The following is a 13,100-nucleotide window of genomic DNA, read 5'->3' on the forward strand; positions in this document are numbered from 1 at the left end:
GACACAACCGACAACACCGAGAAGCACAGCCTGACACACAGCACAACCCGCAACACTGTGCAACACAACCTGACGTGCGACACAACCGACAACACCGTGCGGCACAGCCTGACGTACAACACAACCCACAACACCGTGCAACGCAGCGTGACGCACAGCACAACCCACAACCCCACGCAGCACAGCCTGACGTGCGCTACAGCCTGACCACACGACACAACCCGCAACACCGTGCGGCACAGCCTGACGTACAGCACGACCTGCAACACCGTAACACCGTGCGGCACAGCCTGATGCACGACACAACCCGCGCCGCTGTGCGACACAGCTTGATGTGCGACACAACCCACAACACCGTGAGGCACAGCCTGACGCACGACACAACCCACAACCCCACGCGGCACAGCCTGACGTGCGCTACAGCCTGACCACACGACACAACCCACAACACCGTGCGGCACAGCCTGACGCACGACACAACCCACAACCCCACGCGGCACAGCCTGACGCGCGCTACAGCCTGACCACACGACACAACCCGCAACACCGTGCGCCACAGCCTGACGTACAGCACGAACGGCCGCACGACGCAACCCGCAACACCGTGCGCCACAGCCTGATGCGCGACACAACCCACCGCACAACACAACCCGCGACAGCGTGTGGCACGGCCTGACGTGCAACGCAGCCCGCAACGCCGTCCAGCGCGATGCAGGCGGCGATGCGGTGACAACGTGACACAACGTGACACAACTCGCGACACGGCACAACACCGGGAGCACAGCGCTACAACTGAGGCCCCAACACACACACACACCCCCACACCCCCACACCCCCACACCCCGTGGCCTGCAGTACACCCAGCCGTGTACGTTGTGTCCCCGCTTGTGTTCCCCATGCGTGCTGTTGTTGCGTCCCCGCTTGTATCCCCAGTTGTGTGCCGTTGTACCCCGGTTGTATCCCCAGTTGTGTGCTGTTGTACCCCGGTTGTGTCCCCGCTTGTATCCCCAGTTGTGTGCTGTTGTACCCCGGTTGTGTCCCCGGTTGTATCCCCAGTTGTGTGCCGTTGTACCCCGGTTGTATCCCCAGTTGTGTGCTGTTGTACCCCGGTTGTGTCCCAGTTGTATCCCCAGTTGTGTGCCGTTGTACCCCAGTTGTGTCCCCAGTTGTGTCCTGTCATACCCCAGTTGTGTCCCCAGTTGTATCCCCAGTTGTGTGCCGTTGTACCCCGGTTGTGTCCCCAGTTGTATCCCCAGTTGTGGGCCATTGTACCCCAGTTGTGTCCTGTCATACCCCGGTTGTGTCCCCGCTTGTATCCCCAGTTGTGTGCCGTTGTACCCCAGTTGTGTCCCCGGTTGTATCCCCAGTTGTGTGCCGTTGTACCCCAGTTGTGTCCCCAGTTGTGTCCCCAGTTGTATCCCCAGTTGTGTGCTGTTGTACCCCAGTTGCGTCCCCAGTTGTGTCCTGTCATACCCCAGTTGTGTCCCCGCTTGTATCCCCAGTTGTGTGCCGTTGTACCCCAGTTGTGTTCCCAGTTGTATCCCCAGTTGTGTCCTGTCATACCCCGGTTGCGTCCCCGCTTGTATCCCCAGTTGTGTGCTGTTGTACCCCAGTTGTATCCCCAGTTGTGTCCTGTCATACCCCGGTTGCGTCCCCGCTTGTATCCCCAGTTGTGTGCTGTTGTACCCCGTTGTGTTCCCAGTTGTATCCCCGGTTGTATCCCCAGTTGTATCCCCGGTTGTATCCCCAGTTGTGTGCCGTTGTACCCCGTTGTGTTCCCAGTTGTATCCCCAGTTGTGTGCCGTTGTACCCCAGTTGTGTCCCCGGTTGTGTCCTGTCATACCCCAGTTGTATCCCCAGTTGTATCCCCAGTTGTGTCACCGATTGTATCCCCAGTTGTGGGCCATTGTACCCCAGTTGTGTCCTGTCATACCCCGGTTGTGTCCCCGCTTGTATCCCCAGTTGTGTGCCGTTGTACCCCGTTGTGTTCCCAGTTGTATCCCCAGTTGTGTGCCGTTGTACCCCAGTTGTGTCCCCGGTTGTGTCCTGTCATACCCCAGTTGTATCCCCAGTTGTATCCCCAGTTGTGTCACCGATTGTATCCCCAGTTGTGGGCCATTGTACCCCAGTTGTGTCCTGTCATACCCCGGTTGTGTCCCCGCTTGTATCCCCAGTTGTGTGCCGTTGTACCCCGTTGTGTTCCCAGTTGTATCCCCAGTTGTGTGCCATTGTACCCCAGTTGTGTCCCCAGTTGTGTCCCCAGTTGTGTGCCGTTGTACCCCGGTTGTATCCCCAGTTGTGTGCCGTTGTATCCCAGTTGTGTGCCGCTGTACCTTGGTTGTGTCACCGATTGTATCCCCAGTTGTGGGCCATTGTACCCCAGTTGTGTCCCCAGTTGTGTCCTGTCATACCCCGGTTGTGTCCCCGCTTGTATCCCCAGTTGTGTGCCGTTGTACCCCAGTTGTGTCCCAGTTGTATCCCCAGTTGTGTGCCGTTGTACCCCAGTTGTGTCCTGTCATACCCCAGTTGCGTCCCCAGTTGTGTCACCGATTGTATCCCCAGTTGTGTGCCGTTGTACCCTGGTTGTGTCCCCAGTTGTATCCCCAGTTGTGTGCCATTGTACCCCAGTTGTGTCCCCAGTTGTGTCCCCAGTTGTATCCCCAGTTGTGTGCCGTTGTACCCCAGTTGTGGGCCATTGTACCCCAGTTGTGTCCTGTCATACCCCAGTTGTGTCCCCAGTTGTGTCCCCAGTTGTATCCCCAGTTGTGTGCCGTTGTACCCCAGTTGTGGGCCATTGTACCCCAGTTGTGTCCTGTCATACCCCGGTTGTGTCCCCGCTTGTATCCCCAGTTGTGTGCCGTTGTACCCCAGTTGTGTCCCCAGTTGTGTGCCGTTGTACCCCAGTTGTGTGCCGTTGTACTCCGATTGTGTCCCCGGTTGTGTGCCACCATACCCCCGGTTGTATCCCCATTTGTGTCCCCAGTTGTGTCCCCCGGTTGTGCCCGTGGCCGTGTGACGCTGTACCCCCAGCTGTGTCCCCTGGTTGTGTCCCCACTTGTGCGCTGCCGTACCCCCGGTTGTGTCCCCCGGTTGTGTCCCCAGTTGTGTCCCACTGTGTCCCCAGCTGTGTCCCCCGGTTGTGTCCCCGGTTGTGTCCCCAGTTGCGTCCCACTGTGTCCCCAGCTGTGTCCCCGGGTTGTGTCCCCCAGTTGTGTCCCCAGTTGTGTCCCGCTGTCCCCCCACTCTGGTTGTGTCCCGCTGTCCCCCCACCCTGCCTGTGTCCCCCAGTTGTGTCCCACTGTCCCCCCAGTTGTGTCCCCGGTTGTATCCCCAGTTGTGTCCCGCTGTCCCCCCCCGCCTGTGTCCCCCAGTTGTGTCCCCCAGTTGTGTCCCACTGTCCCCCCAGTTGTGTCCCCCAGTTGTGTCCCCAGTTGTGTCCCGCTGTCCCCCCACTCTGGTTGTGTCCCCCGGTTGTGTCCCCAGTTGTGTCCCCGGTTGTGTCCCCAGTTGTGTCCCGCTGTCCCCCCCCCCCCCGCCTGTGTCCCCCAGTTGTGTCCCACTGTCCCCCCAGTTGTGTCCCCCAGTTGTGTCCCCAGTTCTGTCCCCGGTTGTGTCCCCTGTCCCCCCACCCTACCTGTGTCCCCCAGTTGTGTCCCACTGTCCCCCCACTCTGGCTGTGTCCCCCAGTTGTGTCCCCAGTTGTGTCCCACTGTGTCCCCAGCTGTGTCCCCCGGTTGTGTCCCCGGTTGTGTCCCCAGTTGTGTCCCACTGTCCCCCGGCTGTCCCCCCCGGTTGTGTCCCGCTGTACCCCGAGTTGTGTCCCCAGTTGTGTCCTCGGTTGTGTCCCCAGTTGTGTCCCCGGTTGTGTCCCACTGTCCCCCCACTCTGGTTGTGTCCCCCCAGTTGTGTCCCCAGTTGTGTCCCGCTGTCCCCCCACTCTGGCTGTGTCCCCCGGTTGTGTCCCCGGTTGTGTCCCCGGTTGTGTCCCGCTGTCCCCCCACCCTGCCTGTGTCCCCCAGTTGTGTCCCACTGTCCCCCCAGTTGTGTCCCCCAGTTGTGTCCCACTGTCCCCCCACTCTGGTTGTGTCCCCCAGTTGTGTCCCCAGTTGTGTCCCGCTGTCCCCCCAGTTGTGTCCCCCCAGTTGTGTCCCGCTGTCCCCCCGCCTGTCCCCCTCCGCTTGTGCCCTGCCGTCCCCCCACCCCTCCTGTATCCCCCGCTTGTCCCCCGCTCCCCCCCCCTTGTCCCCCCCATCCCCCTCACTCCGTCCCCCACTTTTGTCCCCCCGGACCCCTCGGCTCTGTCCCCCCCCCCCCCGTGTTCCCCCCCCCCCCTCCCGTGTCCCCCCCTTCTCTCCCCATTCCCCCGCCATTCCCCCCAATGGGGGACACACACACCCGCTCCCCCCCCTCCCCCGTGTCCCCCCATGTCCCCCCCCCCCCCCCGTGTCCCCCCCGTGTCCCCCGTGGCGTGGGGCGGGGGGGGGGGGGGGGGGGGGGGCTCCCTCCCACCCGGGGCCCAACGGCACCGCCTCCATCTTGTGCCGCCGCCGCCGCCACCGTCGCGACATCAACCGGCCCCGGGACAGGCCCCGGTAACGACACCACCCCCCCCCCCCCCACCCCGGACCCTCCCTCTGGACCGGGACCCCCCCCCCCTTAGACCGGGACCCCCCCCCCCAATCCCCTCCCCGGGACCCCTCACCCCGCATCGGGCCCGGCACGGGATCGGGCCCCCCCCCCCTCCGGCACCGCCCCCCCATGAACAGGGGGGTCCTTATGGGGCTGACGACCCCCCCAGCCCCCCCCATTGCCCCCACACCCAAAACTCCCCTCCCCCAGCCCCAAAATGCCCCCCCCGAACCCCCAAAGTGCCCTGGGACCTCCCAAAGTGCCCCGCCCCCCCCAACACCCTACCATGACCCCCCCCTGCACCCCCAAAATGTCCCTACCCCCCCCCGCCAACCCCCGGGACCCCCCCCAAATGCCACTCGCCCCCAAGACCCCCCCTGCGGGCCCCCCAAGTGCTGCTGGGATGGGGGGGGGGGGCTGAAGCCAGGGGTTGGGGGGGGTTTTGGGGGGCAGCCGGGTGCGGTTGTGCGTGTGCGACTGTTGGGGGGGCGGGGGGCGCGGCTGCGTGTCCGTGGGTCCGTGCGTGGGGTGTGTGGCCGCGGGCGGTTGCGTGTGTCAAGTGTCCGTGTGCGGTTGTGCATCGGCGTGGGGGTTGTTTGTCCGTGTGCGGTTGTGTGTCACGTCCGTGTGCGGTTGTGTGTCCACACGCGATTGTGTCAAGCATCTGTGTTGGGTTGTGCGTCTGTGTGCGGTTCTGTGTCGCGTCTGTGTGCGGTTGTGAATCGGCGTGGGGGTTGTTTGTCCGTGTGCGGTTGTGCGTCCGTGTGCGGTTGTGTGTCCACACGCGATTGTGTCAAGCATCTGCGTTGGGTCGTGTGTCTGTGCGCGGTTGTGTGTCGCGTCTGTGTGCGGTTGTGAATCGGCGTGGGGGTTGTTTGTCCCTGTGCGGTTGTGTGTCCACGCACGATTGTGTCAAGCATCTGTGTTGGGTTGTTTGTCCGTGTGCGGTTGTGTGTCACGTCCGTGCGCGGTTGTGTGTCCACGTGTGATTGTGTCAAGCATCTGTGTTGGGTTGTGTGTCCGTGCGCGGTTGTGTGTCGCGTCTGTGTGCGGTTGTGAATCGGCGTGGGGGTTGTTTGTCCGTGTGCGGTTGTGCGTCCGTGTGCGGTTGTGTGTCACGTCCGTGTGCGGTTGTGTGTCCACGCGCGATTGTGTCAAGCATCTGTGTTGGGTTGTGCGTCTGTGTGCGGTTGCGTGTCGCGTCTGTGTGCAGTTGTGAATCGGTGTAGGGGTGGTTTGTCCCTGAGCGGTTGTGTGTCCGTGTGTGGTTGTGTGTCACGTCCGTGTGCGGTTGTGTGTCCACGCGCGATTGTGTCAAGCATCTGTGTTGGGTCGTGTGTCTGTGCGCGGTTGTGTGTCGCGTCTGTGTGCGGTTGTGAATCGGCGTGGGGGTTGTTTGTCCCTGTGCGGTTGTGTGTCCACGCACGATTGTGTCAAGCATCTGTGTAGGGTTGTTTGTCCGTGTGCGGTTGTTAGTCCGTGTGCGGTTGTGTGTCCACGCGTGATTGTGTCAAGTATCTGTGTTGGGTTGTGCGTCTGTGTGCGGTTGTGTGTCACGTCCGTGTGTGATTGTGAGTCCATGTGCGATTGTGTCAAGCATCCATGTTGGGTTGTGTGTCCGTGCGCGGTTGTGTCAAGCATCTGTGTTGGGTTGTGCGTCTGTGTGCGGTTGTGTGTCCACGCACAATTGTGTCAAGCATCTGCGTTGGGTCGTGTGTCTGTGCGCGGTTGTGTGTCACGTCTGTGTGCGGTTGTGAATCGGCGTGGGGGTTGTTTGTCCCTGTGCGGTTGTGTGTCCACGCACGATTGTGTCAAGCATCTGTGTTGGGTTGTTTGTCCGTGTGCGGTTGTTAGTCCGTGTGCGGTTGTGTGTCACATCCGTGCGCGGTTGTGTGTCCACGTGTGATTGTGTCAAGCATCTGTGTTGGGTTGTGTGTCCGTGCGCGGTTGTGTGTCACGTCTGTGTGCGGTTGTGAATCGGTGTGGGGGTTGTTTGTCCGTGTGCGGTTGTGTGTCCGCACGCCATTGTGTCAAGCATCTGCCTGGGGTTGTGTGTCCGTGTGTGGTTGTGTGCGCCAAGCGTCCGTGTGCGGTTGTGCGTCTGCATGGCGTCATGTGTGGGTCGCGTGTCCGTGTGTGGTTGTGTGTTGTGTCCGTGCGCGGCTGCGCGCCCGCGTGTCGTTGGGTGTGTCAAGTGTCTGCGTGCGGTTGTACGTCCGTGTGTGATTGTATTATGAGTGCGGTTGTGCGGTTGTGCATCTGTGTGCGGTCGCGCGTGTCGTGTGTCCGTGGGCGACTGTGCGTCTGCGTGTGCTTGCGTGTCGTGTCCGTGTGTGGTTGCGCGTCCATATGTGGTTGTGACTGTCGTGTGCCCGTGTGCGGTTGTGTGTCCCTGCGTGTTGTGTCACGTTGCGCACACGCGTGAGGGGCGTCAGGGCGTGGGTGCGAGTGCCGGTTGTACCGTTGCGTGCGTGTCAGTCTCCCAGCGCAGGCCCGACACACACGTGTGCGATGGTTGCGCGCACATGCGCGTGCAGGTTGTGAGCGTGGTCTGTGGGCGGTGGTTGCGTGTGCGCGCGCACGCGTGCAAGCGCGGTGCGCGTTTGCTGCGTGCAGGGTGTTTGCGTGCGCCGTGGGTGTTGTCTGCGTTGTGTACGTGCGTGCACGGGGGTGTGCGTGCAGTGCGGGTGTTGCGTGTGCGTTGTGCACGTCCGTGCACTGCGTGCGTGTGCATTGCGGGTGTTGCGTGCGTTGTCCATGTCCCTGCGCTATGGCTGTTGCGTGTGGTGCGGGTGTTGCGTGTGCACTGTGGGTGTTGCGTGCACTGCGTGCGTGTGCAGTGCGGGTGTTGCGTGTGCGCTGTGGGTGTTGCGTGCACTGTGTGCGTGTGCAGTGCGGGTGTTGCGTGTGCGCTGTGGGTGTTGCGTGCACTGCGTGCGTGTGCAGCGCGGGTGTTGCGTGTGCGTTGTGCACGTCCGTGCACTGCGTGCGGGTGTTGCGTGTGCGCTGTGGGTGTTGCGTGCACTGCGTGCATGTGCAGTGCGGGTGTTGCGTGCGTTGTCCATGTCCCTGCGCTATGGCTGTTGCGTGCAGTGCGGGTGTTGCGTGTGCGCTGTGGGTGTTGCGTGCACTGCGTGCGTGTGCAGCGCGGGTGTTGCGTGTGGGTTGTGCACGTCCGTGCACTGCGTGCGTGTGCAGTGCGGGTGTTGCGTGCATTGTCCATGTCCCTGCGCTATGGCTGTTGCGTGTGCGCTGCGGGTGTTGCGTGCATCGCGCGCGCGCACAGACGGTGTGTGCTGGGGGTGTCGCGTGCGCTCTGCGTGTGCACGTACGCTGCGCGTGTGCGGGCTGCGGGTGTTGTGTGTGCGTTGTGCACGTCCCCGGGCTGCGTGCTGGGGGTGTTCGTGCGCTGTACGTGTGTGCTGCCCGGCCGTGCGTGCAGTGTGGGTGTTGCGTGTGCTGTGTTCATGCATAGCGTGACCGTTGCGTGCGCTCCGTGTGTGCAGTGCGGGTGTTGTGCACAGCGTGTACGTGTGTACGTGTGTGCAGCGCGGGTGTTGCGTGTGCCGTGTCCATGCACGGACCGTGTGCCGGGGGTGTTCATGCATAGCATGACTGTTGCGTGCGCGCCGTGTGTGCAGCGCGGGTGTTGCGCGCAGCGTGTACGTGTGTGCAGCGCGGGTGTTGTGTGTGCTGTGTTCGTGCATAGCGTGACCGTTGCGTGCGCTCCGTGTGTGCAGCGCGGGTGTTGCGCGCGGCGTGTACGTGTGTGCAGTGCGGGTGTTGCGTGTTGTGTCCATGCACGGACCGTGTGCCGGGGGTGTTCACGCATAGCGTGACCGTTGCGTGCGCTCCGTGTGTGCAGCGCGGGTGTTGCGTGTGCTGTGTTCACGCATAGCGTGACCGTTGCGTGCTCTCCGCGTGTGCAGCGCGGCTGTTGCGCACCCGTCGCACCCGTGCACCCACCGCGCGCAACCTGTGCCCCCGCCCCTGGGTGGGTGCGGGTGCGTGGGTGTCCGTCCCCCGCCGCCTGTCACATCCCCCTTTCCGCCTGTACATGCGTGTGCGACTGTCACCGTCGCACACCCGCGGGCCGGGGAGGGGGGGGGACGGGACGTTCCCGGCCCCTCGCACACGCTCGGGTGACGCGGTGACGCGTCCGTCACCCGCGTCCCCCGCGTCACCCGCGTCCGCCTGTGCGCGTCACCCGCCTGACCCCACCCTCGCACCCCCCAGCCTCCTCCGCCGCCGCCTGTTCCTTTAACAACCCCCGACGCAAGGCCTTGTGGTAGGAAGGGGGCCTCGTGACATCACTCCCAGCCCAGCCAATGAGCATCCAGGTAAGCCCTGACGTCTGCATTCCCCGCTATCCCATTGGCCCACGGGGGGTGTGACACGGGGCGGGGTCCCCCTTTTTCTCTGCTCCCTCATTGGCTGCAGGTGAAAGGTCTTTCCCCTGGCAGGACCTTGGGGGAGGGGGGGAGGGGGGGAGGGGTGTTGGGTGGGGGGAGGGGTGTTGGGGGGGTTGTTACCATGGCAACAGTTGGGTGACATCTCCCCCCCCCCCCCCCCCCCCATCACCACGGTGTCCTCCATCACCGGGGATGCCACCGCCTGTTGCCTCTCGGTGACGGTGACGGCCCCGTCATCACCGGACGGAGGTTGTCAGGCGACTCCGGTTGTACTTTTTTGGGGGGGGGGGAGGGGTAAAAGAAGCGGGGGGGGGGGGGGGAGGGCTTGGTGTCACCCCCCCCCCCCCCTTGGTGACACTTGGGGTCCCCTCCCTGGTGGCTGGGGAAGGCGGCCGGGGGTGTCCGGTTGTTTCCTCGTAGGGTTGTTGCAGTTGAGCGAGGGTTTCCGGGGTGGGGGTGGGGGAGAGGGGGGGTGCATGGGGAAGGGGAGGGTGCATGGGGGGGGAGGGGAGTGCATGGGGGGAGGGGGGTCCCCTCCGCCTGCACCCCCCTCCCCTCCGCCTGTAGCCCCCTCCGCCTGTACACCCCCCCCGCCCCCCCCCCTCCCCCCCCCCCCCGGTAGGCCTCCGGCTGTAGCTGCTGCGTCAGGTTGTTCCCCTCCCCCTTGACCCCACCCCCGCTGTCACCGGTTGTACCCAGGGTGTCCCCTCCCCCGCCTCGTGTCACCTCCTGTCCGACTGTACCCCCCCCTCCCCCCACTGCGTCCCCTCCCCACAACCCACTTGGCACAACCCCTCCCCCCCCCCCCCCCGCGTCAGTCGGTGCCTCCCCTCCCCCCGCCTGTACACCCTCCCCCCCCCCCCCCCCGGTTGCGTCTGCCTGTGCGGGACACATACACCTTCGTGACATCACTCTGGCGACTGATGACATCATGCCATGGCTGACACGCCCCCCTCCAGCCCGCACCCCCGATGACATCACGCCCGCACATCCCAGGACACCTTTACCCGCCTGTACCCATCACCGTGGAGCACAGTCGGCTCCCCCCCCCCACTCAGTGACATCACGCCTGTCTCCTCTGTGGTGACGATGACATCATACTGTACGTCATGTCCCCCGGCCCAACCTCCGCAACGTTCCCGTGACATCACGTGTGCCGTGTCACGTGGTACCCAGAGACTCACACCCCCGCTGCCATTTTGTCACCCGCCCCCATTTTGTCACCCGCCACCATTTTGTCACCCGCCCCCATTTTGTCACCCGCTGCCATTTTGTCACCCGCCCCCATTTTGTCACCCGCCCCCATTTTGTCACCCGCTTCCATTTTGTCACCCGCCCCCATTTTGTCACCCGCCCCCATTTTGTCACCCGCTTCCATTTTGTCACCCGCCCCCATTTTGTCACCTGCTTCCATTTTTTCACCCACCCCCATTTTGTCACCCGCCCCCATTTTGTCACCCACTGGCATTTTGTCACCCGCCACCATTTTGTCACCCACCCTCATTTTGTCACCCGCCACCATTTTGTCACCCTCTATTTTGGCACCCACTGACACTTTGTCAGTCTCTTCCATTTTGTCACCCGCCCCCATTTTGTCACCCGCCCCCATTTTGTCACCCGCCACCATTTTGTCACCCTCTATTTTGGCACCCACTGACACTTTGTCAGTCTCTTCCATTTTGTCACCCGCTGCCATTTTGTCACCCGCTGCCGCTTTGTTCCCCGCCACCATTTTGTCACCTTCTGTTTTGTCACCCGCTGACGCGTTGTCATCCTCTCCCATTTTGTCGCTCACTTCCGTTTTGTCGCTGCCGCTTTGTCACCCGCTGCCGTTTTGTCAACCCCCGTCCTTTTGTCACCCCCTGTCATTTTGTCACCCCCACGCACGTGCGTTGTACCACCGGACTGTGACACACCCCCCCTCCCCCCATTGCCTCCGACTGTAGCTTCCCCCTCCACGACAACCGACTGTTCCCGGCACAACCGGAAGCAGGAGCCAGGCCTGAGCTGCCCCTGCCTGTCCCTGCCTCGCTACAGCCGTGCCTGGCTGGGGCGGTGATTGCGCGTTGTAGTCGTGTCACACCTCGCACACCCACGATTGTGGTGTGACGCGGTTGGGACGTACCCGCAGGCAGCCTGCCGGGTGTACCAGGGGCGCCGCTCCGCCTGTACCTGCCTGCCTTTACCGTCCCTCCGACTGTAGCCGGGTTACACCTCCTTCCCATCTCTGCCTGGCAGGGGTCCTGAGTCTGCTTTCTGCCTGTTGCTGCCTGACAACAGTCACACAGCCGGGTGTTTCCCGAGCACCCCAGCTCCCCTGCCCGTCCTCCATCCGGGGTACCCCCCCGTCTGAGTGTTCCTGCCTGTTCCAGCCTGTTCCTCTGCCTGTTCCTGCCTCCTGCCCCACCGGCACCCTGGGTACCCCTGTGTCCGGGTGTTCTTGCCTGTCCCTGGGGACTCCCGTGTCCGGGTGTTCCTGCTGCCCACTGCACCGGCACCCTGGGTACCCCCGTGTCCGACTGTTCTTGCCTGTCCCCGGGTACCCCCGTGTCTGGCTGTTCTTGCCTCCCGCCCCCCCGGCACCCTGGGTATCCCGTGTCCGACTGTTCTTGCCTGTTCCTGCGGACTCCCATGTCTGGGTGTTCTTGCCTGTCCCCGGGTACCCCCGTGTCCGGCTGTTCCTGCCTCCCGCCCCCCCGGCACCCTGGGTATCCCCGTGTCCGACTGTTCTTGCCTGTCCCCTGGTACCCCCATGTCCGGGTGTTCTTGCCTGTCCCCGGGTACCGCTGTGTCCGTCTGTTCTTGCCTCCCGCCCCCCCCGGCACCCTGGGTATCCCCGTGTCCGACTGTTCTTGCCTGTCCCCTGGTACCCCCATGTCCGGGTGTTCTTGCCTGTCCCTGGGTACCCCCGTGTCCGGCTGTTCTTGCCTCCCGCCCCCCCGGCACCCTGGGTATCCCCGTGTCCGACTGTTCTTGCCTGTTCCCGCGGACTCCCATGTCCGACTGTTCTTGCCTGTCCCCGGGTACCGCTGTGTCCGTCTGTTCTTGCCTCCCGCCCCCCCGGCACCCTGGGTACCCCCGTGTCCGGGTGTTCTTGCCTGTCCCCTGGTACCCCCATGTCCGACTGTTCTTGCCTGTCCCCGGGTACCCCCGTGTCCGGCTGTTCTTGCCTCCCGCCCCCCCAGCACCCTGGGTACCCCCATGTCCGACTGTTCTTGCCTGTCCCCTGGTACCCCCCATGTCCGACTGTTCTTGCCTGTCCCCTGGTACCCCCATGTCCGGCTGTTCTTGCCCTCCCGCCCCCCCGGCACCCTGGGTATCCCCGTGTCCGACTGTTCTTGCCTGTTCCCGCGGACTCCCATGTCCGACTGTTCTTGCCTGTCCCCTGGTACCCCCATGTCCGACTGTTCTTGCCTGTCCCCTGGTACCCCCATGTCCGACTGTTCTTGCCTGTCCCCGGGTACCCCCGTGTCCGGCTGTTCTTGCCTCCCGCCCCCCCCCCCGGCACCCTGGGTACCCCCGTGTCCGGGTGTACTGACCCCCCTCCGTTCCCCCCCCTCCCCACAGGAGGCCCTGCCGGTTGTGACCCCCCACCGAGGACCCCCGGAGCAGCAACACCTAGTCCATGAGGCCTCCGCTCACAGGTAGGGGACACCCCACACCGTCACCGTGGCGACCCTGCCTAGACAACCCCCACGTCTCCATGGCGACCTGCCTGATCTAGGACCCCCCCCCCCCCCCCCATCGCCATGGCAACCCATGTGAGCTAGAACCCCCCCCCACACACACCCCGTCACCGTGGCAACGGGCTGGATCCTGCCCCATGGCGCTGTGGGGTGCTGCTGTGGGGCTGGATCGTCCCCCACGGTGCCATGGGGTGATGCTGTGGGGCCAGATCTTGCCCCACGGTGCTGTGGGGTGATGCTGGGGGGCCCGATCCTGCCCCACGGCGCTGTGGGGTGCTGCTGTGGGGCTGGATCGTCCCCCACGGTGCCGTGGGGTGATGCTGTGGGGCCAGATCCTGCCCCACAGCGCCGTGGGGTGATGCTGGGGGGCCAG

At 64.0% G+C, this 13,100-nt stretch overlaps 1 long non-coding RNA gene across 1 annotated transcript; it reads left to right on the top strand.

Moving 5' to 3' along the window:
- The first annotated feature begins 4,488 nt into the window (after positions 1-4,488).
- Positions 4,489-12,751, top strand: LOC142403371 (uncharacterized). The gene is made up of 3 exons (XR_012773650.1): positions 4,489-4,592; positions 8,866-8,969; positions 12,609-12,751. It is a non-coding gene; the product is annotated as an uncharacterized LOC142403371 (long non-coding RNA).
- The last annotated feature ends 349 nt before the right edge of the window (positions 12,752-13,100 follow it).

Source organism: Mycteria americana, unplaced genomic scaffold (genome assembly GCF_035582795.1).
Source record: "Mycteria americana isolate JAX WOST 10 ecotype Jacksonville Zoo and Gardens unplaced genomic scaffold, USCA_MyAme_1.0 Scaffold_222, whole genome shotgun sequence".
Classification (NCBI taxonomy): Eukaryota; Metazoa; Chordata; class Aves; order Ciconiiformes; family Ciconiidae; genus Mycteria; species Mycteria americana.